This window comes from Pleurodeles waltl, chromosome 11, assembly GCF_031143425.1.
Source record: "Pleurodeles waltl isolate 20211129_DDA chromosome 11, aPleWal1.hap1.20221129, whole genome shotgun sequence".
NCBI lineage: Eukaryota > Metazoa > Chordata > Amphibia > Caudata > Salamandridae > Pleurodeles > Pleurodeles waltl.
The window spans coordinates 688,352,397-688,374,342 of record NC_090450.1 but is presented as its reverse complement, the minus strand read 5'-3'; positions in this window follow the sequence as shown (position 1 = coordinate 688,374,342).

The following is a 21,946-nucleotide window of genomic DNA, read 5'->3' as shown; positions in this document are numbered from 1 at the left end:
AAGGGGAGTGACCACTCCCCTGACCTGCACCTCCCCTGGGAGGTGCCCAGAGCTCCTCCACTGTGCTCCAGACCTCTGCCATCTTGGAAACAGAGGTGCTGCTGGCACACTGGACTGCTCTGAGTGGCCAGGGCCAGCAGGTGACGTCAGAGACTCCTTCTGATAGGCTCTTACCTGTGTTGCTAGCCTATCCTCCTTCCTAGGTAGCCAAACGTCCTTTTCTGGCTATTTAGGTTCTCTGCTTCGGGGAATTCTTTAGATAACGAATGCAAGAGCTCATCAGAGTTCCTCTGCATCTCTCTCTTCACCTTCTGCCAAGGAATCGACCGCTGACTGCTCTGGACGCCTGCAAAACCGCAACAAAGTAGCAAAGACGACTACTGCAACCTTGTATCGCTGATCCGGCCGCCTTCTCGACTGTTTTCCTGGTGGTGCATGCTGTGGGGGTAGTCTGTCTCCTCTCTGCACTAGAAGCTTCGAAGAAATCTCCCGTGGGTCGACGGAATCTTCCCCCTGCAACCGCAGGCAACAAAAGACTGCATCACTGGTCCTCTGGGTCCCCTCTCAGCACAACGAGCGTGGTCCCTGGAACTCAGCAACTCTGTCCAAGTGACTCCCACAGTCCAGTGACTCTTCAGTCCAAGTTTGGTGGAGGTAAGTCCTTGCCTCCCCACGCCAGACTGCATTTCTAGGTACCACGTGATTTGCAGCTGCTCCGGTTCCTGTGCACTCTTCCAGAATTTCCTTTGTGCACAGCCAAGCCTGGGTCCCCGACACTCTAACCTGCAGTGCACAACCTCCTGAGTTGTCCTCCGGCGTCGTGGGATCTTCTTTTGTGACTTCGGGTGAGCTCCGGTTCACTCCTCTTCGTAGTGCCTGTTCCGGCACTTCTGCGGGTGCTGCCTGCTTCTGTGAGGGCTCCTTGTCTTGCTGGGCACCCCTTCTGTCTCCTCACGCAATTGGCGACATCCTGGTCCCTCCTGGGCCACAGCAGCATCCAAAAACCCTAACAGCAACCCTTGCAGCTAGCAAGGCTTGTTTGCGGTCTTTCTGCGTGGGAACACATCTGCAAGCTTCTTCACGACGTGGGACATCCATCCTCCAAAGGGGAAGTTCCTAGTCCTCTTCATTCTTGCAGAATCCACAGCTTCTACCATCTGGTGGCAGCTTCTTTGCACCCTCAGCTGGCATTTCCTGGGCGTCTGCCCAATCTCGACTTTGTCGCGACTCTTGGACTTGGTCCCCTTGTTCCACAGGTACTCTTGTCCGGAAATCCATCGTTGTTGCATTGCTGGTGTTGGTCTTCCTTGCAGAAATCCCATATCACGACTTCTGTGCTCTCTGGGGAACTTAGGTGCACTTTACAGGGTCTTGGGGTGGGCTATTTTTCTAACCCTCACAGTTTTCTTACAGTCCCAGTGACCCTCTACAAGCTCAGATAGGTTTGGGGTCCATTCGTGGTTCGCATTCCACTTTTGGAGTATATAGTTTGTGTTGCCCCTATACCTATGTGCTCTCATTGCAATCTATTATTACTGTACATTGCTTGCATTGCTTTCTATTGCTATTACTGCATATTTTTGGTATTGTGTACATATATCTTGTGTATATTTGCTATCCTCATACTGAGGGTACTCACTGAGATACTTTTGACATATTGTCATAAAAAATAAAGTACCTTATCTGTGTATTGTGTTTTCTTATGATATTGTGCATATGACACCAGTGGAATAGTGGGAGCTTTGCATGTCTCCTAGTTCAGCCTAAGCTGCTCTGCTAAGCTGCCCTTTTCTATCAGCCTAAGCTGCTAGACACCTCTTCTACACTAATAAGGGATACCTGGACCTGGTGCAGAGTGTAATTACCCCTTGGTACTCACTACAAACCAGACCAGCCTCCTACAACAATGGTAAGATCTAAAAGTTTGAACAAAGATGCCCATTCATACCTACCATTCCATGATCTAACTCAGAGTCACAAACCGTCAGGGAGATTTTCATCGGTGAGTATGCAACTTTGTTAATAATGTTTCTTTGATGGCCACCTCTTCCCTTTTCGATCCTGCACGTTGGTGGCATCGGGCATTCTGTAGGGCCAGTCTCATAATGGTAAAAAATTTCCCAAAGCAAGCAAGTTCCTCTGGGATGTCAGCCCTGAATATTAGCGTTGTGGCTTCTATGCATGATCTCACACCATATGCCAGGAGAAGCAGTTTTAGTGGGAGACATCTCTCTAAGCCCAATCGTGGGCAGCAACATGCTAGGTGTATTATAGATTCAGTATGATATTTGCATAACGCACATTATTTAGAATGTCCCCATGTAGACTTCCGGTTGCGTCTAAAGTTCCAGATGTGGATTGTTAGGAGACGCATTAGCAGAATATTCTGAAACGCATGGGCTCCCAGTGCTGCTTTCATATATGGTTGGACATTGCTAGTTAAGTAAGACTCAGCCAAGCCCTCTGCTCCGGTAATATTCCTGATTGTGGCAATATAATTTTCTCTAGAAGTTTTCACGCCTGGTCTTTCAAAGTCTTTTTTAGCAGTGCCTTCGTTATGAAAGGGTCCAGTGCATAGGTGGGACTAAGTTGAAATATTCCTCCGCTTGCCTGAAATAGATGGCCCAACTGCTTGTGTCATCCTTAAAGATTATATTCAGGGAACCCCCTCAGGCTATCCGGGTTGGCCCTGCAGACACAATGAAAGACCTTGATCATATCCATTTTACATAGGGTGTCCATCCTTGTTATATTAAATTCTAAACGTAACCCTGCGTGTCTGGTTGAGTTAGGGGTCTGGAATATCCTTTTGTAGGCTCTCATCTGGCACTTCTCTAATGATGCAGTCATCCTGCCGGGGTATGCAAAATGTCCATAAGTGATTGCAGGCAATAGTTTTGCATAATAACCCTCCAGATTGCTTGAGGTGTTGGTGATCGTAACCAAAGGTGGCGTTTTGCTAATGTGTGGCTATCTCTTTCGGCCTTAGTTCTTACTGGCGCTACCTGGTATTTACTGCAATTAGATGTTCTCAGGTCGTATTCCTTGAAACAGGTTTCTAGGGTTGATCTTATAGAGTCTCCGGGGAGCACTTCCTCTTGACCAAGGTGCTGAGTGTTAAAATCTCCTGCAATTAGGTGTTTGTGGTCCGGATATTCATTTAGTAATAATTCCTTTAATAAATCCAGGATAGAGTTAACCTTTGTCTGCTTGCTTTCCCGATTAGGGTTTATGTACAAATGTATGATTGAGATTGGTGTTGTTGTTTTGGAGAGCTAGACCGTGTATGGTTATCACATGGAAGGCACTGGTCTATTCCTCCCAAGACACCAGTTTAACCGCTAATTCTAGCTTGACGTATGCCGCAAGACCACCTATATGTCTCCAAACAAGTTTCTTTTTTGTGTGGGGGACTGTGTTGTTATAAAGCCCGGTATAAACTGTGGCTCAGTCGTCCAAGTTTCATGTAGGCATAGAATATCTGCGTTACTTAAGAAGCCTTCAATATTGGGGCTAACAATGAGGGGGGCCAGTTCAACCACATTCCAGCTGAGTATCCTGATAACCTTATTGGATTAATTTGGTGGGGGACCTCTTTCGCTAAACATGCATTTCCCCTTTAGTGGCTAAAGCTGCGGCGATCCAGTCCCAGTCCAGCTCTCCCCTATTGCTGACATCATTACTTGCATCATCCACCAGAGTTCCTCCTGTGTACCTTGTCAACTGTATGGCAATTTTGTCTACCGTCGGTGGTTTGATCACCGGGGTTCCTCGCAGGGTGCTATAAGATTTTGGTGGGTGTGTTGGTTTAATTTCCCTAGTCAGCACTTGAGTATAACAAGGGTCAGTAGTGAAAAAGGAGAGACAATAATGGGAAATAAAGTCAAGTAAAGTTCCCTATTGCCACGCTTTTTGAGTATATTATTCTTGGGTTGCACCGTTATGTTTGACGGTTATTTTTAGCATGATGTGTCTAGTGTTCCATCCACTCGGTTACGGGCACACCATGAATTAACTTTCCCTGTTTTCCTGGATTTTTGACATTAATGTACTTTTTGGTAACTGTTGCGACTCTCGTTTTTTTCCCTTTTTAAATTGTTTGGGTATTTGAATATACATTTATCAGGAACTACTGCTTGGCATTCTTACTTACCTTCCACGTTTCTCCGATGCTAGGTATTTTTATTCATGACTGCACCATTAATCAATATGACTGACTGGACATCACTTTGGTACGTTTTCTTTACTTTACTTGACTTTATTTCCCATTATTGTCTCTCCTTTTTCACTACTGACCCTTGCTTCGCACTAGATAAAAACGTTGTCTTTCTGGGTATCTGGTTCCTGTACATTATATTGTCACGTCTATGTTCCCCTATATATATATAATCTTTTTCACATTATCCTTTTTCTGATTTTTAATACCGATCTGAAACTTGGTGGAAACTGTGTTCTATGTGTCCTTTACGGCATTGGACTATCTCCTTTCACCTTTTTGTGGTTCTTCTTTGCCGGTTCTTCCCAATATACTACATGCCACATATTTCCAAATATTTCAAGATACTTTCCTTTTGGATTTGATAATACTTACTCATGATCATATGTTCTCTTGTACTTTTGCACAGGTTGCAGTAGGGATTTTGGTCATTTTGTCATGTAGTACATTATTGTCTTCACACTCTTGATATTATTTTTCTTTTCTTGTAAATTGTATATTTATGTTTTACGTTACATTACAGCCCTGAAGAAGGCCTTTGTTGATGGGCGAAACGCGATGGCTGTCTAACCTATATACATTGTGATGTAACACAGGCTTCTGTGCGAATACCAAGAATTGAACAGTATTAAATGGAAGATTTGCATCCTCATCATCACTGGAGTATTGGACTCTTTGTTCACCGTATCTGAATAGCTGCTCCTTTAGCGGTGCATCACCGTTTTGTTTTCATAGGGAAACAAATATCCTAACTTTTACAAAAATGTGTGGTTATTCATGACTGAAAAGTCATGGTGTTTGACAATTACTGACTCCAATTGATTACTATTGCTATTGATTGATTATTGATTTTTGATCTATGTGTACTGGAGTTATGGTGGGAACACCTTAAATGAGAGTCAAAAGGTTCATCTACCTATTCGTGCCCCCTTGTAAGTTTACTTATTAAGGTCAGACGTGCTAACAGTTCCGATCAGTTTCCTTTGTTATATTTTTTTTTGTTGCCTTACTATACATATTCAAACTCAATCTATGCAACTTCGGTTCAAAAGGGTGCAAATTGTCCTTCCTTTGCAAACGGCCTTGCTGTTTTAACACTACAATTTAAGGCTGCTGATTTCCAGTGTGGCTTTTTTCCCCCAAGTTTGCATGTTTGTCCATCATTTGCAAATGCAACAGAGTTCAGTGCATTTTTAAATCACTGCTGTCCTACATATATGTAGATCTTTCAGATTCCTAAGGAACGACAAGCTACCATGCCGAAAGCAAGATGGAGAAGTTTCTGCAGCCTGTGAAGGCTGTGAAGCATCAATCACATCTGGTTACCCATATAACAGTAGCAGACTGCAACAGAGAGTATAGCGACTTCATGCATGCTGATGGCGGTGCGCTGTTTTGCAGTGTGTGCAATGTGGTTTTGACCACATCTGAAAACACGCAGTGAATATGCATATGCCGTCCCAATAAAACTTTGAAGTGCTGCTCAGATACTATAGACCCTCACTTATCACAGAAATGTGCCTGTCAGATGACTGTGAACTAACTGTTCACTGAGTACAGCTGTTAGTGCCTCAAACCAGGAAATAATAAGTGAGTGGGTCAATGTCTGCACAGCACTGAACATTCCTTTGAGCAAAACTGACCACCCTGTGTTTCACACGTTTCTCCACAAGTGAGTACGGAATGGTGGAGCAATACCTGGAAGTCATCAACTTCAAGAATGTTATTTGCCATAGAGATATGTAGGAGCTGAGGAAGATCTAAAAAACAATTGCAAGATCAGTGTTATATTTGACAAACATCTGATGTTGAAGGACGATGTGTGTTGAATGTATTATTTGTAGTGGTCTGTTCACAAGGTGGCCGACAAAACCACACCCACCTAGCGACACAGTGTTCTTCTCACAGTGCAACATGGAACTATGGCGCAAGCAATTGTGAGGGTGCTCACAGAGTACAACATAGCCTTTGAGAATGTTATTTCTCTTAATAAAGATAATACATCATTCATGCTGAAGGCATACAACACTGTGTTGGGAAATCTTTATACAAACTTTAAACATATCACCTCCTTGGCACACATAATGACCTTGTTCGCGAGTTGTTACAGAAGTCTTTTTCGGAGATAAATGCCTTCCTTCTGTACTTCTTGCTAATCTTTTACATGGCCGGCAGCAGAAAGCAAAGGTACCTACAACACCTAGCTGAGAACCATGGGATGAAACCACGGATGGCACGTGAGTCTTGCAATACCCAATGAAATTTTGGGTTTGCTGCTATGCTAGGTTTGTTGAGTCTGAGATGCAACTCAGCAAGTCTCCCCCATTCCCTTGAAAATCTACAGAGGATTCTGAACACTGACCAGAAAAACTATATTAAAGTTCAATTGAAGATTATGGTGAAAAAATGTCAGAACATTTTAGGTCTTAAGGACTTATTTCAGAGTCAAACACCAGTGACAATGAAGGCATATGGTTATCTAGAGGACCCCCACATGAACCTCACAAACAATTCAGTCCTCACTCTGGAGTCACTGGAACCATTCCTAGAGACTCCTGACTTCTGGCACAGAAAAAAAGATAACAGTCCAGCTTAATCAAGATTTTGAAAAATCCCTTGAAAAGGTGAGCAAGTACATGGGGGAGGCCCAACAGAGCATGGGATTCCTGAATCAAGTACACCTTTTCAATCCTGCACAACTCTGCATCCTACCCAAGGACAAGAGTGCAAATTCAGCCATCCCTAGTTTGAGGGAAGTGCCTGATCAGGAGCTTCACCTCTACTTCGAACATGAAGGCCCAGGAGCAGTACAGGCATCAGTTTCAGGGGTGATCAACACAGACCTCCTTTGGCGGGGGATGGCTGAGTGAATTCCAGTCCATTCACAGCTTGCAGCTGTGTATAAAGACTGTGTGATCAGTTTTACAGATGCTGAAAGGAGCAGCACCATCTACAAAATTATATTGTCAGCCAGACGTTGGTCCCTCTCAGAACTATCAACCCAAACATTATTGTTTTGACATTATAATCAACAGCACAATATCAGTCTAGATTTGGGCTGCTCAGAATTGCCTATACATGGCAAAGAGAAACACCGAAGGAGAAAAGCATACAGGATCCATGGTTATTATTCCTTAACAGGTTTATGTCACATATATAGACCTTGACCAAAAACAAATTATCTAAACTGTAAATGAACACAGTACACATAAGCCTTCCAATTGGAAAGAATTACAATTTTATTATCCACAAAGTACATACAAATCCATAAGTAACAATGGCATAGTGCGCAAGGTGAAAGGAATATTAACATAAATAATGCATGATACATACAGCATAAATACCGTACACAATGCCTTGGTGTAAACTTTCATTTTGTATAGTTCCTCATAAAAATAAGACCCCGGGTGCTTAAAGGATTGCAAAATAAAGTGCAGCAAAAAAGCACAAAAATACCCACATTTGTGCTGCAAAATTAGCTTATATGTGCTGCAAATTTTGCTAATCCTTGCCACAATATCCTGAAGGGGGTCTGCTTAGTTATTTTTATATCATTCGATGACACCGAACTACATCTAGAGCATTATACATCTTATTTACCATTCTCATCATCTAAAAAGATCTCTGGCAAAGAGCCCCTTTGAGGAGCCCATTGGGCATTGAAATGCTGGGCCAATGAGGAGCCAGCCTGAGGATGAAGGATGACACTAAATTGGGTGTGAGAGGGCTCTGGTTCCTAAGCAAATTTATCCCTTGATATCCTTTGGCTCCTTTATGAACCAACTTTGTCACCCTTGAGTTATTTCCTCTATTTCTAACTGTTCTCTATTTTGGGAACTGCATACTTTGTGGGCAAATACCTGCCAAGAAGCACCAAGCAGGCTGCTGACCTGCCTGCCTGCTCCAAGATGGAAGGAGATTGCCTAACCTGCAGGAGGAGATACTGTCTGGGAAGGAATGGGGTGCACTGTGTCCCTAGAGGCTTGGGGCACCCAGAATTGAAGACTGCTTGAGTGCAATCATGGAGGATCCAAGCTGCAAAGGATCTCTCATACTGTCATGTTTTCAGGTGGGTACCGTAATTCTGTGATGATGTGATCACTGAGGCCCAGCTGGAGCTGTTGTGTTCGGCCCGTGTGGGGCTGCAAATGGCAAAGCTGTGAGCGACCTTTGCAGGGATGCAACAGTTAAAGTTGAGATCACCCTGTTTAGGGCTGCCGCTGCTCAAGTATGGCTAGCATGTGAGCGACTGCACCTATCAAGTGTTGCAAGGCCCTATTTGGGCTTTGTCTGTGGCCCAGGTGACCTGGCCATTGGTCCCATCTTCAGAGGCCGAAGGACTATATCTCACCAGTCAGTCCAAGCAGGTCTTCGCTGTCTTGGGACTGCTGCTTCCTGCAGCCACATCAATGAATCAAGGCAAAGGGTACTTCAGAACTGCTCATTGGCATGCCCTACTCCCCAGGCGGGACCCTGATTTACCTTGTATCTGTGAACAGGTAAGAGTCAAACATGGAGCACACATAGTGCATCTGTGCTAAATCCATGTTTTGCCTATTTACCCTTAGAGATAGAGGGAACCACCCAAAACCAGGGAGAAGGCCTGTGGCATTGTGGACAGTGATGGAGTCAAGTGAGTGCAGCATGTGTCAAGTAGTTCACAGTGAGACTGACTACTACAGTGTTTCTTTTCTTGAAAACATATGCACTGGCTTGGGTATTCACCTTATTGAGTTGTTGATGGTTGATCTCTGAGCTGCAACACCCCCACGCTACCTCCCTAAGAAGCCGGTGACTGCTCAACCTCACTACTGTAAGAAGATTTACAAAATAATCAAGACAATTTTCTAAACCTCCAGTCAGGAGGAGCATGTAAAGCTAACATCTATTAATTTTGATGCTACATTTATGCAATGTTTGTAATGCACAGAAAAGGAAAGGGCAGCATGTGCTAAAACAGAAACTCACATATAAATGCTAATGAGCAGGGTCAAGGCTCTTCTTGTGGGAAAAATGCGAGAAGACATTTAAAAAATGTTACATGCATCGCCAGCAAGAACTGACTCTATTACTTTCTTAAATCCTTGCTTCTGAGTGGCAAATTCAGAATAAGCATATGCTTACTAGAACGAGTCAGAATAAATGTGCAGTGCAGAACACAGGACAACAAATGGGAAACCCATTTAAAATGTCTGTATGCAATAATGTTAATGATTTAGTGGGCTTCAAACAGGTACACATGAAATAGCAATTGATTATTGAAATACAACAGCACATGTTAGGGTACATATGCAGATTTGTGTTTTTGTTGTATATAAGCTACCATTAAGGCATATACGTAAGTACATTTACATACTCACTAAGCCATAGAAGGATGAGCCCTGACAGACAAGTGGCAAGGAACTACAAACCCCATGGTTGAGACCCAGTAGCCCTTGCTTTCCCAATGACTCCCCGAATTGGGTATAACAACGATCTTTCCATTTTCATACAAAGTGATATGCAGCGGACATTACTCTTCATGGTAACCCGGTATAAGAAGGTGTTTCCGCATAGAGGTTTTGTGTTCTTTGAGACTAAGAGGAAAAAGTATAGTGCGTTGACCCGGGATGGAACGCCTTTAGTAGAAAAGAGCAGATCAGTTTTAATGGAATGCAGAATGAGACTTCGGTATTTGTCACTATTTAAGGTGTATGTTGGCTGTCAAGTCTAGGTGTTTGTGGTATTTGGAGGTATTTTTGTATAAGTTAAGGGGAAAAGGGATCTTGGTGGTGTAGTTGCATAAATCCTGGAGAATAGACTGATATGAAGCTCTCTGTTTTATATGTCTGCCAGAACCCCTTTCAGAGGGCCACTGGACATGCAGGAGCTAGTAGGCCCAACTGAAGTGGTTGAGGCCTTTTACTCCTGATGTCCCGGTGCCTGACCTACTATAGATCCTGCTCCACTGGGCCAAGTAGCCCTTCTGTACAGTGGTAGCTGTGGTTGAGCAGTCAAGGCTCCCTCAGGTGGGGTGGGGTGTAGATACAGGTCAGTGAACACAACTCATAACTCAGCGTGCAAACAGAACAAACAATAAATCAACAGCCAGCCAATTACCTACAAGAAAAGTAGTATTTTATTTCTATCTGTACACATGCAACAACGTATGACATTCAGAAGCAACAACACAATCCCACACAATCCCCCTTGAGGTTAGGGCTGTAGTAGTTGTCAGGCGAATCTCTGTCCCACCCTCCTTCGTGTAATTTGTTTGGAGTTATTCCCCATTCACTGGTGGCCACATCAGGGAATGCATATAATTAGGCCATACTCAAGAGTTCTCCCTTTGACTGTTTCGGAATTTATTCAAAAGTGTCTATGGTGCTGCAGCCCTGCTGGCAGCAAGTCCCCCAGGGCCCAACTAGCTCAGTCCATGTCTTACACTCTTGTAGCACAGAAGAGTTCAGCAATGCAGTGGTGACTTTAACGTGCACATGAGAGTCCTGCTCAGTTCAGAGAAGTCAGGCTGCTTGCAGTCCATGCTGTAGCACCTGCCGGTGCAAGCTCCGTCTTTCTGTCTGCTGTCGGTCTCCCAGAGGTTGGAGCAACTCTCTGCTTGAGAACATGTGGTAAGTTGACTTTGCTCTGTGAAGGGTGAGGGGTGAGGGGGGAATCCTCTCTTCAGCTCCCGAATGGAGTCGGGGAGAGTTCCCTCGCAGTATCAAGACCCACACTGTGATTAATACATGGCTCATTCTACAACGGTCCTCTCCTTGCATATGGGGGTCACCAAAAACAATCCTGCACATGGATGATGGCTCAATCAGTGCACAACCAAATCCTCAAACCTCGCACAGAGTATCCTCACAGTAGGGCTTCCCACTGGATCTTGCTCCCTCCAACACTCTCCTCTTCCTCACAGGGCACACTGGTCTTAGCAAGCAAGCAGGTGCTGGTGCTTGAGGTTCCAGGGCAGGTGGTCTTGGTTTCCCTGGATGATTTCCCCTCACACAGGTCTCTGCCTCAATTCCTTGTCACAAGCAGAAGTCTTGCAGAGCTTCTTTTCTCACACAGCCCATGTGGCTGCTTGGCAGATGACACATTTTGGGGAACTCAACCTCCCCTTTTTAAAGTCCTTTTCCAGACACAAAATGTGATTTAGGGTCTGGGCCTTTGAAATTGTATGTTGAAGCTCTGGTTCTTTTGAAGAGGGCACTTCTCATTTTCTTCTTTCTTCATTAAAGGTGTCTGTCATAGCAGGCACGTCTCCAAAACTGATTGTCTGCAACACAATTCATGTGTACCCCAACTGTGGATGGAAAGACGGAAGTGTTAGAGCTGAGAGAGCCGCACTCTCATCACATCCTTTGCCCATCCAGGTGGCGGAAGGCAGAGCTTGCTTGCCGCGCACTGGAGCATCGGAACAGTGCGCTACCGGAGACGGCTGCCGGAGACGCCGGAGACACCGTAGTTGAAGCTGGCTCCAGTGTGGTGAAGTGAAAGGTGAAAGGAGAAAGTGAACGCGCTGTAAAGCGGTAAGGAACCCGCCTGACCACCGCATAAGGACTCCTGCACGAGAGGGGCTTTTACGCCACGTAGGCCTCATTGGCCCCGTTTTCGCAGCAGTAACTGCGTTTGGAAGCACAGCGCTGCATCGTTGGGGGTAATTCCTTGTTGCATTCACTGCCCCTTTGCCCCCTCCATCCCTTGTCCCACTGCCCCAATGCCTGGTTGGTCCCCTCGGGCTGGGGTTGCTGGTCCCTGGACTTCTGGGCCTGCTTGTGCCTGTTTGTGTAGGGACATCTGGGACACCTGGGCTTGGGGGGGCGCGCAAGGGGCCTCGCTGGGCCTGCACCCCTACTGGATGACTGGCGTCCCATCAGTGGAGTGGACTTTGGGACTTTGGGCCTGGCCTGGGCCAATAGCGTCCCTTGGACTTCTTGGACTTCTTAGACCTGCCTGGATCACCCACATAGGAGCTTTGCAGGAGGCGGTGGCTTCAGGCAAGTTCTTACCATCCTGTAAGGTGGCCCTTGTGATAGTGTTGGGGAGCACGCTGACCTGTTTCATAGGCTGTAGGTATCTGGTTCTTGATGGAGGCGGCTGGCGCTAGGCCAGTGCGGCTTGTCTAGATCGTGTTGCCTTGCTCCTCCTGCCCTTCTGCCTCCTGCCTCCTTTTGCCCTTTAACCTAAACGGCCCTCCCTTATTCCTTCCTTATTTCAAGTCAGCCAATCTTAATTGGAGCACAGCTACCCTACACGTGTTCAAAGCACCCCTTTAAGGATTTAAGGACTTAAGGATCTACTCACCTACATTGAGAGCCACCTCTCTTTCTCTGAGTTTCCCCAGATTTGAAGGAAGGGTTTGGTGCCTGTCGCACAATGGGGTCTGGCAAAGTAAGGAAGGAGTACCCAAATCTTAAAAATTGCAAGAAATGCCACCGTGGTGTCGATGTGGGCAGTGCCACTTCACCACCAGTTTCCGAAAAGTGGTCTTCACCAATTGCTATTACAGCGGCACTTCTTTCACCGGTTGCTGATCTGTCCAGCCCAGCAACTTTGAAGACTCAACCTTCTGCTGTCCACACGCCGCATCCATGCCCCTTGAAGCTCTGTGAGTCTTCTCTTTTGACTCATTTCAAGAAAAAAACAAAGTTGGAACTTTTGGCAAATGGTTGGGAAATTAAGTCGGAATCAGGCTGAAGTGTTCCCACGGAGTCTGCAGTTACCGATCCTCTACCCATTGCTTGCGGTTATCTCAAAACAGCAGCACAAGTCCACTGTCCAGTTTTTTGTGTCTCCCCCAGTTAGTATCACAGATTGGAGGAAGCCACTCACCGCTTCATGACGACCAGCCGTCTGTATTCTGTCAAAACACGAACTCTCACCAATTATTATCTCTAGTGACCACTCTTTAAACGCAGGGGAGCGGGTGCCTTCTTTTGTGGCTTCTCCTGCAGTCTGCGATCGGTTGGCTGGGCAGGATAGGTTGACTGTGGGCTGCCACAATTCCCCTCAGGATCACAGCATCCCTCCGCTACCCAGCCCTCCGGCAGCCCAATTGACTCAGAGTTCAACTTGGCAGCATCCATCCAATGTTACATATCAGGTCTTTTAGGGGGACTGTTCTCAGCCCACAAACCGAGTTCATTAAAGGCGAACTCAATGATCAATCACTTCTTGACCTTTCTTGTCTTCAATCTGATCCCTTGAGCGGTGCTGACAAGGAACTCAACCCTGTGCCTTCCCCTACGATCATGGCAACAGGTTCGGATTGGCCTCAGCTTCGGCGAACCCTCCAATCCATTCTGCTGGCCTTGAACTATCACTCTGACAAATTGGACGTCCAAGTTGATCTACTGAGCTCATTGGCTTCCTATGTAGCCGGTATTGATAAAAAAATTGAAAACTTTAACCCGTTGATTACTAGAGCACAGTCAAGCTCCAATTTTGTGCAATCAACTTGTTGTTCTCCAATTGTTGAAAGCCTTTCATCTTCACCCACTTTTCTAAGTTCGGTTGTTTGTGAAATTAAGAGGCTATCTTTAGCTGCTGTGCACCTGCTGCCCCCATTGAGCATAAGCTCCCTCTCTGATTTGGCCCGGGGGCCCATTCAACCTAAAACATTGGACGACTACTTTCTTCCAGCCAAGAGTGTAACCACCGCCAACCTTCCTCAGCCAGTTGCTACTGGAGTCCAGGAGCATCTCATTGAGGCCTTTGGTGCTGTCACGATTCCCTCCTTTCCCGAACTTGAGTCTACGGTGCCTGCCTCTTCCCATTTTCTCTGCACTCCTGCACAACCTGTTTTAGTTCATCCAATGCCCTTAGGAGCCGATCCGGTGGGTCATCCACTGCTGAGCAAGAGGGAAAAGAAATGACTCCGTAAACAATGGAACAATAGGCGGAGCCAACCTCTGCAAGGATTTTCAACAAATGCTCAACTGTTGGTTAATCCTGAGGCGCAGCAGCTCTCGCAGTTGCAGGGTGCCCCTAGGGTGACATCACCATCCAATTCCTCCCCGACCTTACCTGTTGGCTCTTCCCCCTAGATTGAGCCTCTGAAGGGCTCTTTGGTTGGCACTACTGTGCAGTGGACTGATCTCCCCTTCAAGGACCATTTGATTTCGGCTGAGAAAGACAATCGAGACAGTGTGCCAGTTTTGGTAGCCCCACATTGGGATAGTGGGGTACCTGCTTGCCCTGCCGCCACACAGTTTGTATCCAAAGCCGTTCATGGGATCACTGATGGTGATGCTTTGGACCCTGGTTCTTCTAACTTTCTCGAATTGCCACTTGATAATAGAAGCAGCCCTCCTGTAATTTTGCCACATACCCTTCGGCCCGTCTCTGCCGAGATCCCGGCATTGGGGGGCCCTGTGGACTTTCGCAATGTAGAGGAACAGCTACAGCCTTCACTCCCCTTGTGTCCCTCCACGATTCCATCTTATCGTTTAACTCTCAAACTTGTGTTTACCCCAGAATATCGCTCTTGGGGCAGTCATGATATATTGAATAGGGCGAACATTTTGAGACTCTTCAATGCTATCCCGGATCTTAACTACATTGATTCCAAGGACATTGCGTTCATTTGATTTTTGGACTCTAGGGGGTTCTACCCAAGGGACTCCACCTTGGTTTCGATAATTTCTGCCACAATAGCTCACTCTATTCTCTCTAAGAGAGATTCATTCTTTTTGTGGGGCATCACAGTAACTCCATACAAGGAGTCTGGTTATCCTGTGCTACTATCAGAATCCTAAGGTCCAACGGGCCCCCATAGGATTGAAACCCTTTTCAATCTTGAAAAGTGCCTTAGGTGGCACCTCCACTTTTAATGGCACTTTTTGTACTGGTTCTGGCTCCCAGGGGTCCATTAATTGGGATTGGTTGCCATCTACCCTTTCGTATGGACGTTCTTATTGACCCCCACGGGTGGTTGGTGCTTCTCCAACACCTGGATGTCTGTCCTTATGTTCATGGAACATCAATGGGGTTGGGCATAAGTTTGCCTCGGCTGACCTCTTAACATTTTTGAACAGTTACGATATAATCACCCTTCAGGAAACCTGTGCTGAGCACAGCTGTCCACTGCCAGGGTATTTAGAAATATGGAAATCGGCCCACGGAACGAGCAAGAATGGCCGTGCTAAGGGAGGATTGGCCATCTATGTAACTGTTAAACTAAATGGGAGTATATTGCCACTGGTTTGGGATGACAACTGGATTCAGGGGATTGTTATAGGAAATGGGACTGTGCAGCAGACCCTTATAGTAATTAATGTTTACATTGCTCCCGGGACAAAGGAAAAAAATGGGCAAGTTGTCTCGAGCGATGCAGATCGTGGGCATCCTAGTTGAGGAATACCCATGTGCTAATTATATTATAACTGGTGCTTTTAATATGAATCTGTTTCAGGACACAATGGAGGCACTTGAGGGTCCTGATTGTGGTAACCGCCAGTTAATTCCCAATCAATTAAGGCCTCATGGTTGTCTGCATTGCCCGTTGGGAGAGTATTTAGTAATGCACCTTAACAGTATAGGCTTTAAAGTATTAAATGGTTGTTTATGTGACGACTCCCCCACCGGTGGACAAGATCAGACGGTCGCTCACACTCCTATTTAGACTACACCATTTGCAATATTTAATTATTTCCTCTTATTGAAAGGTTTTTGAATTTGTTTCGGAGTGAGAGCGATCATTGTCCATAAACTGTATCTATCAAATCCAGATTTCCTGCTCATGATGTTATGCGGGCAGTGGGTGGTGGTGTTTGTTTCGAGTCACTAAAGCGCATAAAATTGAATACTCCTATTGGTGGCGTAGCACTGACTGAATGTATTAATTTTTTTTACTCTGAGGGATCGGTCTGTGTAACTCCAGTTCAGTTATGGGTTAAACTCTCTTGCCTTTTATGGTCAAAGTTCCTCCAACCTGCACATAATTGTGCTCCATCCCGATCCTTTGCCATCTCTAGGGAAACTAGGAATCTAAAGAAAGCGCGTAATAGGCTAGCAAGGGCAATTAGAAAAAGTCCTGTCTCCGAGTGTTTATTCACTGAATACAATCAACTGAGGAAAGACTACAGGAAGGCTGTTTATGATGACCACCAGACCTATCTTAGTCAGTTTTGGACCAAACTTGTGAGTGCACGCAAAGACTCAAACCCCACAACATTTTAGTCCCTTATCATCAATTTAAATAGTAATCAAAGGGGCACTGGAGTTGTTGACATTTCAGAAGGAGCTTGGACAGCTTACTTGACTACCCACTTTTCTGCTAGCGAGCAGGACGCAAAACTGCTGGATGAGGGGGCCCATGGAACTATTCTCGCTTTGTCTAATCTCGAGGGCTAAGTGATTTGGAGCCCCAGGTCCCAATGGCCTTCCACAGGCACTATTTAAACAGGATCCTCTCTTTTGGTCTAACCACCTTGCACATTTGTTCGAGCACTGCCTCTTGACTTCAACAATACCTGAGTACTGGCGTGGTGCCATCCTCCATCCCCTATACAAAAGTGGTTCAAGGTCAGATCCCGCCAACTTTAGGATGATAGGACTGCTGGATCATGAGGCTAAGTTCTATGCTAGTCTTTTGCTGCAAGATCTCTGTGCCTGGGCTGCATCAAAGGCTTTAATTCCCATTGTCCAAACAGGGTTTTCTGCTGGCTCAGGCACTTCGACCAATCTATTAGCACTTTCTGTTTTGATCGACATTGTGTCAGGTCTGATGTTGCACTGCTGTTTTGTGGATTTCAAGGCGGCATTCGATCGAATCCCATGGAGTGCCCTGTGGGTTAAACTACAAAACTGGGGAATCCCCCTAGTACTCCTAGGTGCCATTATAGATCTCCATACAAACACCTGGGTCTGTATCAAGCTTGGTGATTGGTGCTCTCTCTCCAGGAAAATCCCCACCACTCGTGGTGTGAAGCAAGGTTGTGTACTTGCTCCCCTTCTTTTTTATTTATTTATTACAGAAATGTCAACGTCTCTTGATGCTGTTAACTCCCATCCTCCTAAGCTTGGTAGCCTTAAACTTAGCCATCTGCTTTATGCTGATGACCTTGTACTATTTAGTTGCACTAAGATTGGCCTTCAACTGCTGCTTAAGCAACTTGCATCTTATACTTCCGCGAATCAATTGGAAGGTAATTTACTTAAAACAAAAGTGGTCTCCTTTGGGAGGAAAAAGCACTCGGGTTTTAGTTGGTATCATAAAAGCTGCAAATGTGTCTTTGACCAGTCCTACAAATATTTAGGGGTCCATTTCGATTCTAGGGGCAGTTCTGTTAAACATAAGAAGGAAATTGAACTTAAAACTGTGGCATTGAAGGTGGCCTTTTCTAAACTATCTAAAATTTTAAAGAGGCCGACCCTTCTTCCCCTAATGGAAGTTATGAGAGTAAAGATTATCCCTTCGCTGGCTTACGGCCAAGAAATTCTGTGGGGCAAAGGCTCTTGCCTATTAAATAGGCTGGTTAATAAAATCTATAAGAGAGTCTTCCAGTGCCCGCGCCTGGCTTCACCCGTGCAGGTACAGTTGGAATTTTGGCTTTCGGATTTGGTGGCAGTTGGTGCTGGCGCTTTTTTGAAGCTCTGCTGTAAATTGCGCCAGGCCACAGATGGTCACTTGGAGGCAGTTTTGTGGCAAGAAATTACTAAGTCGAAATCGAAGTGTACGTATTCTCATTTCTTGGATGAATGTAAACGGCGACTAGATGCAGGTGATCTTTGGACAAGTAACCATCCCTACTCTCTGTTTAAAGTAGAAGTTAAATGGCTTATTCAATTGTAGTCCTATCATTCAGACTGCTCCCTCCTCGTTCAACGGAAGCACACCTGGGCAATAATCAAATCGTTTAAGCCAGGACTGTCTTCTAGTTTTTTCTCTTGCCCTTATGGGTTTTGGCTGAAAAAGGCCTTCATGGCCTTAAGGATGGGAGATTGGGGATTTTTAAAACATCTGCCCCAATGGCAGCTACCCCCCAGGGATGGTGTGACATGTAGAGGCTGTAGTAATGCGGATGAAACCATTGATCATGTGGTTTGCCTGTGCAAAGCCTTACTAAAGGAGCGTAGATTTTTGCTTCGGATCAAATGGAATGAACTGGGAATCTGCTCCTGTCGACAGGCTATTATTCAGTCCTTGGACCCAGGCAATCCAATGTTAAATGTGTTATTGACTAAATTTATTAAAATTGCACAATCTAAATTTAACAGCACTGCGAGCAATGAACAGGTATAATCAGACTCTTTTCACGCTCTTGCCATATTGTCTGTTATTGGTTAGGTCGAGGAGTTCTAATGGCATACGTTGATGTTTAGTGTAATTACTATTTAACGCACTGTGCACTTTAGAGCTGTGCTTATGCATTTTGTCTTTGTGTAGTATTTTATTATCTGTACAATAAATTATTATTCGTAGTATTCAATTTATGTGGGTCACCAGAGTTTACACCTGGATACCAGCCACAGTGAAATGTTAAAAAGTTAATCCCGGACCCCTAGCCCTACTCTTTATGATTCTTTTATCCCTTGTCCCTTCTTACAATGTGTCTAGGCTCCTTTCTCATGACCTATTACTGAATCCAACAGCAGTCTTTTGAAGTGTAAAGGGAGTCTATTCCTTTTCCCTCCAGTGTGTCCCCACCCAGCTCACAGCAATGCAGCAATACACAAATCTGTCTGGGGGATTACTCTCCTCCTCATGTCTTTACAAGGCAGGCCTAAGCTTCCCAAAATTAAACTTAGGGTCCTCCATTTAATGTATCATTACATGCACACTTACTCAGTGCACACCCACAGCACACTCCCTGTCCAGCACTGTGTCTCCATAGATTGTACATGTAGACATGCGTTCAGCACACACACACTCTGTCAGTGCGCACAGTTCAGCACTAAAGCTTTTCTATATTCAACCAGGGTGTGCTCTTTACAGACAGACACTGCCAGAACACCACTCACTATGAGCACGCTGCACAACACTTCACCCTTCATGTATTGAACTCTATGCAAGCACACATACATCCAGCACATTTCTCTGAGCATGTACTCCGCAGTATTACATCTCTCATGTAATGTATTACTCTCAGGCATACATACAGCCAGTACATGTACGAACCACACATGCACTCCACAGTAGTGCTCCATCCTTGTACTGTACCCTTCCCAGGCACATATAAAACTAACAGTCACTGGTTCTGTGCTGCTCAGCACTCCATATCTTACCTGATGTAGGCCAAGGGTGGGTTAAGCACACAGCAGTGGAACTTTGAAAAAGGTCAGTGAGCCTCTAGGCCTTAGTCAAGTGACACAGGGTAAAAAGGCCCTGCTCACTATTGCTGATCACTTCACTGTATGCTGCCACCACTGTGCTTTTGCTGCTTAACTCCTGGTGACGGTGCTAGCTTTCCATCACTATGAGGGTGGCGCTTTGGGCACCCCTCCCGGACTAACAAGACGACAATCTGTGAGCCAGGCCTGAGTCATGGTGCACATACATGATCCATGCTTGCCTATGAAACAAATTCAGCATTAAGGATCCTGACAACAGTACAGCTGGGTACATGTCTTTACCATGCAGAGGACGTTATTGACAAATGTCATTTTATAAAAACATCAAATGTACAGAGTGTACGAAGCAGATTAGGAATGGAACAGCTGAAATATACAGCTGTGGACCTCAGTATCATCTCACATTTGGTTAACAGCAGATTGAGGTTAAAAATCACCCTCAGTGAAAAGTAAGTAGCATTATAGTATCACATTTAGGTGTAGACTCACAGTCTTACAAGTTACATATTAATGTGCAAGATCACACTTAGTGCCACATCAGTAGGAGTGTAGGCACTCTTGAGATCACAAGTTAGATTCAGGACAAAATACACAAAATCACATTTACATTCAAAATAAACCACTTGGTCCAGCATCAACATGAGGACAGAAATACTTTTAGAGCACAAATTGTGCAGTAGAAGGCTACTTCACTTCAACATCCATTATGTGCAATGAAATGCACCTTGTAGTCAGGTGAACTAAATCATCTAATGGGCAGGAGCTAACAGTGAGACTAAGGCTTTGCATTTCCTAAGTAGCGAGTCCAAAGAAATCACCATTTAGGAAATGAAAAGTGGAATGTAAGAAAATTGTGATTTCCTAAAAGCAATTCTTATGGAGTCGCATTTCCTAATAGGAAATCACAATTTTGGAAATACTAAACCAACCATATCTATTTGTACCCATTCGTAGGAAATATCAGTTTTGGAAACACCAATCCCCTTGTAACTATGGGCGTAAGCCCCCCCTTTACCATACTTAGCTTGTAAGTGGTGCTCATGTACAGCGCTCCTATGCCCTTAGGGTGAGTGAACGCTCTACATGGGACTGTAATAACCGCATTTTAGGTGCATTTTAAAAAATTGCACCTGGTTACCAGCATTTCTTAAATGCCCCTTTCGCATTTAGGAAATGCTATGTATATGTAGTTAGGAAATCGCAGAATAGGAAACCTTAATTTGTGTTTTCCTATTTTGATACTCGCAAAATGGGTTTCTTACTGGTAGAAATCGCAGTGTGCAACGCCACCCGACCATTTTGTATATTTGGAAAGTGATTTTTTGCATTTCTTAACGGGCCGAAATTGCGATTCCTCTGGCCTGATCAAAAATGTGAATGACACTGAAGGGGCCAAACCCAAAGCACCTCTCTGTGCATATTTTCAGTGTTCATGAAATGAGCTGTGGCAGTTTTTAGTCAGACCTAAAAAGTCTCTCTAAAACGTGTGCGCCAATTAGACTTATGTCCTTTAATATGGGAGGCTACGTTGGAATTATTTGGCTATTGCGCATGTGGCTCAGTAGTCAATGAAATGTTTACATTAAAAAAACTGTGCGGAAAAAAGCAAGCACTCTGTTTTTTCGGTGGCACATGAACCTATTTTAGAGCTTAATGTTTACATTGTTATATTTCCTTGCATTTCACGAGCCTAATGTTGACAACTTGATATTTCCTTCCATTTTAATGCATACTACAATCCAATTTATCATTAAACCATGTTGCTTTTATTTGAATTAGATGTTACACACATGCATGAATATGTTGACCCTACTGATGATACAATTGGAAATTGACTGATTCTGTACCAGAAGTGAGACTTTTTAGAAATCCATATGGTCTGACTGGCAAGCCTTTCGTTCATCTTGAAGATTGATGCTACTGACTATCGCAGCCCTCGAAGCCTTTCAGATGCACCAGTCTAACACATAATCGCTCACAATCGCTCTGACCCAGCCTCAACTGCTTATGGTACTCTCCGATCTCACTCAAATCCGCTTCCGCCGCTTAGTGACGCAAGCCCCAGGAGTGACCAAATGCGAGTCCACGGAGACTGGTGCATATGACGTACACAGTACGTTAGTTTGGGACTTGTTGGCAGCTCAAGGGATGCTGCATCTTCTGTTGATCACAGGTGGTGGTTAGACTGGAGTTGTGGGAATTGTGTGAACGTGAGAATCTCACTCACCAAACGAATTTTGTACAGTCTTGCTTTTTTCCAGGAATAGCTCAAAGAGTGGAATATGGACCGAAGTGCTATAAAGGTAACTGCTCTGATCCCCAAAACGAGACATGTAAGCATGTCCTGAAAAAAGCTTCACAGGCAGTCATGTTTGTTAGTTGAAGTCCTTCGTAGTACACTAGCATGCCTTTCTACGACAGTTAGGAGCGCCTGCAACATTGCAAAGC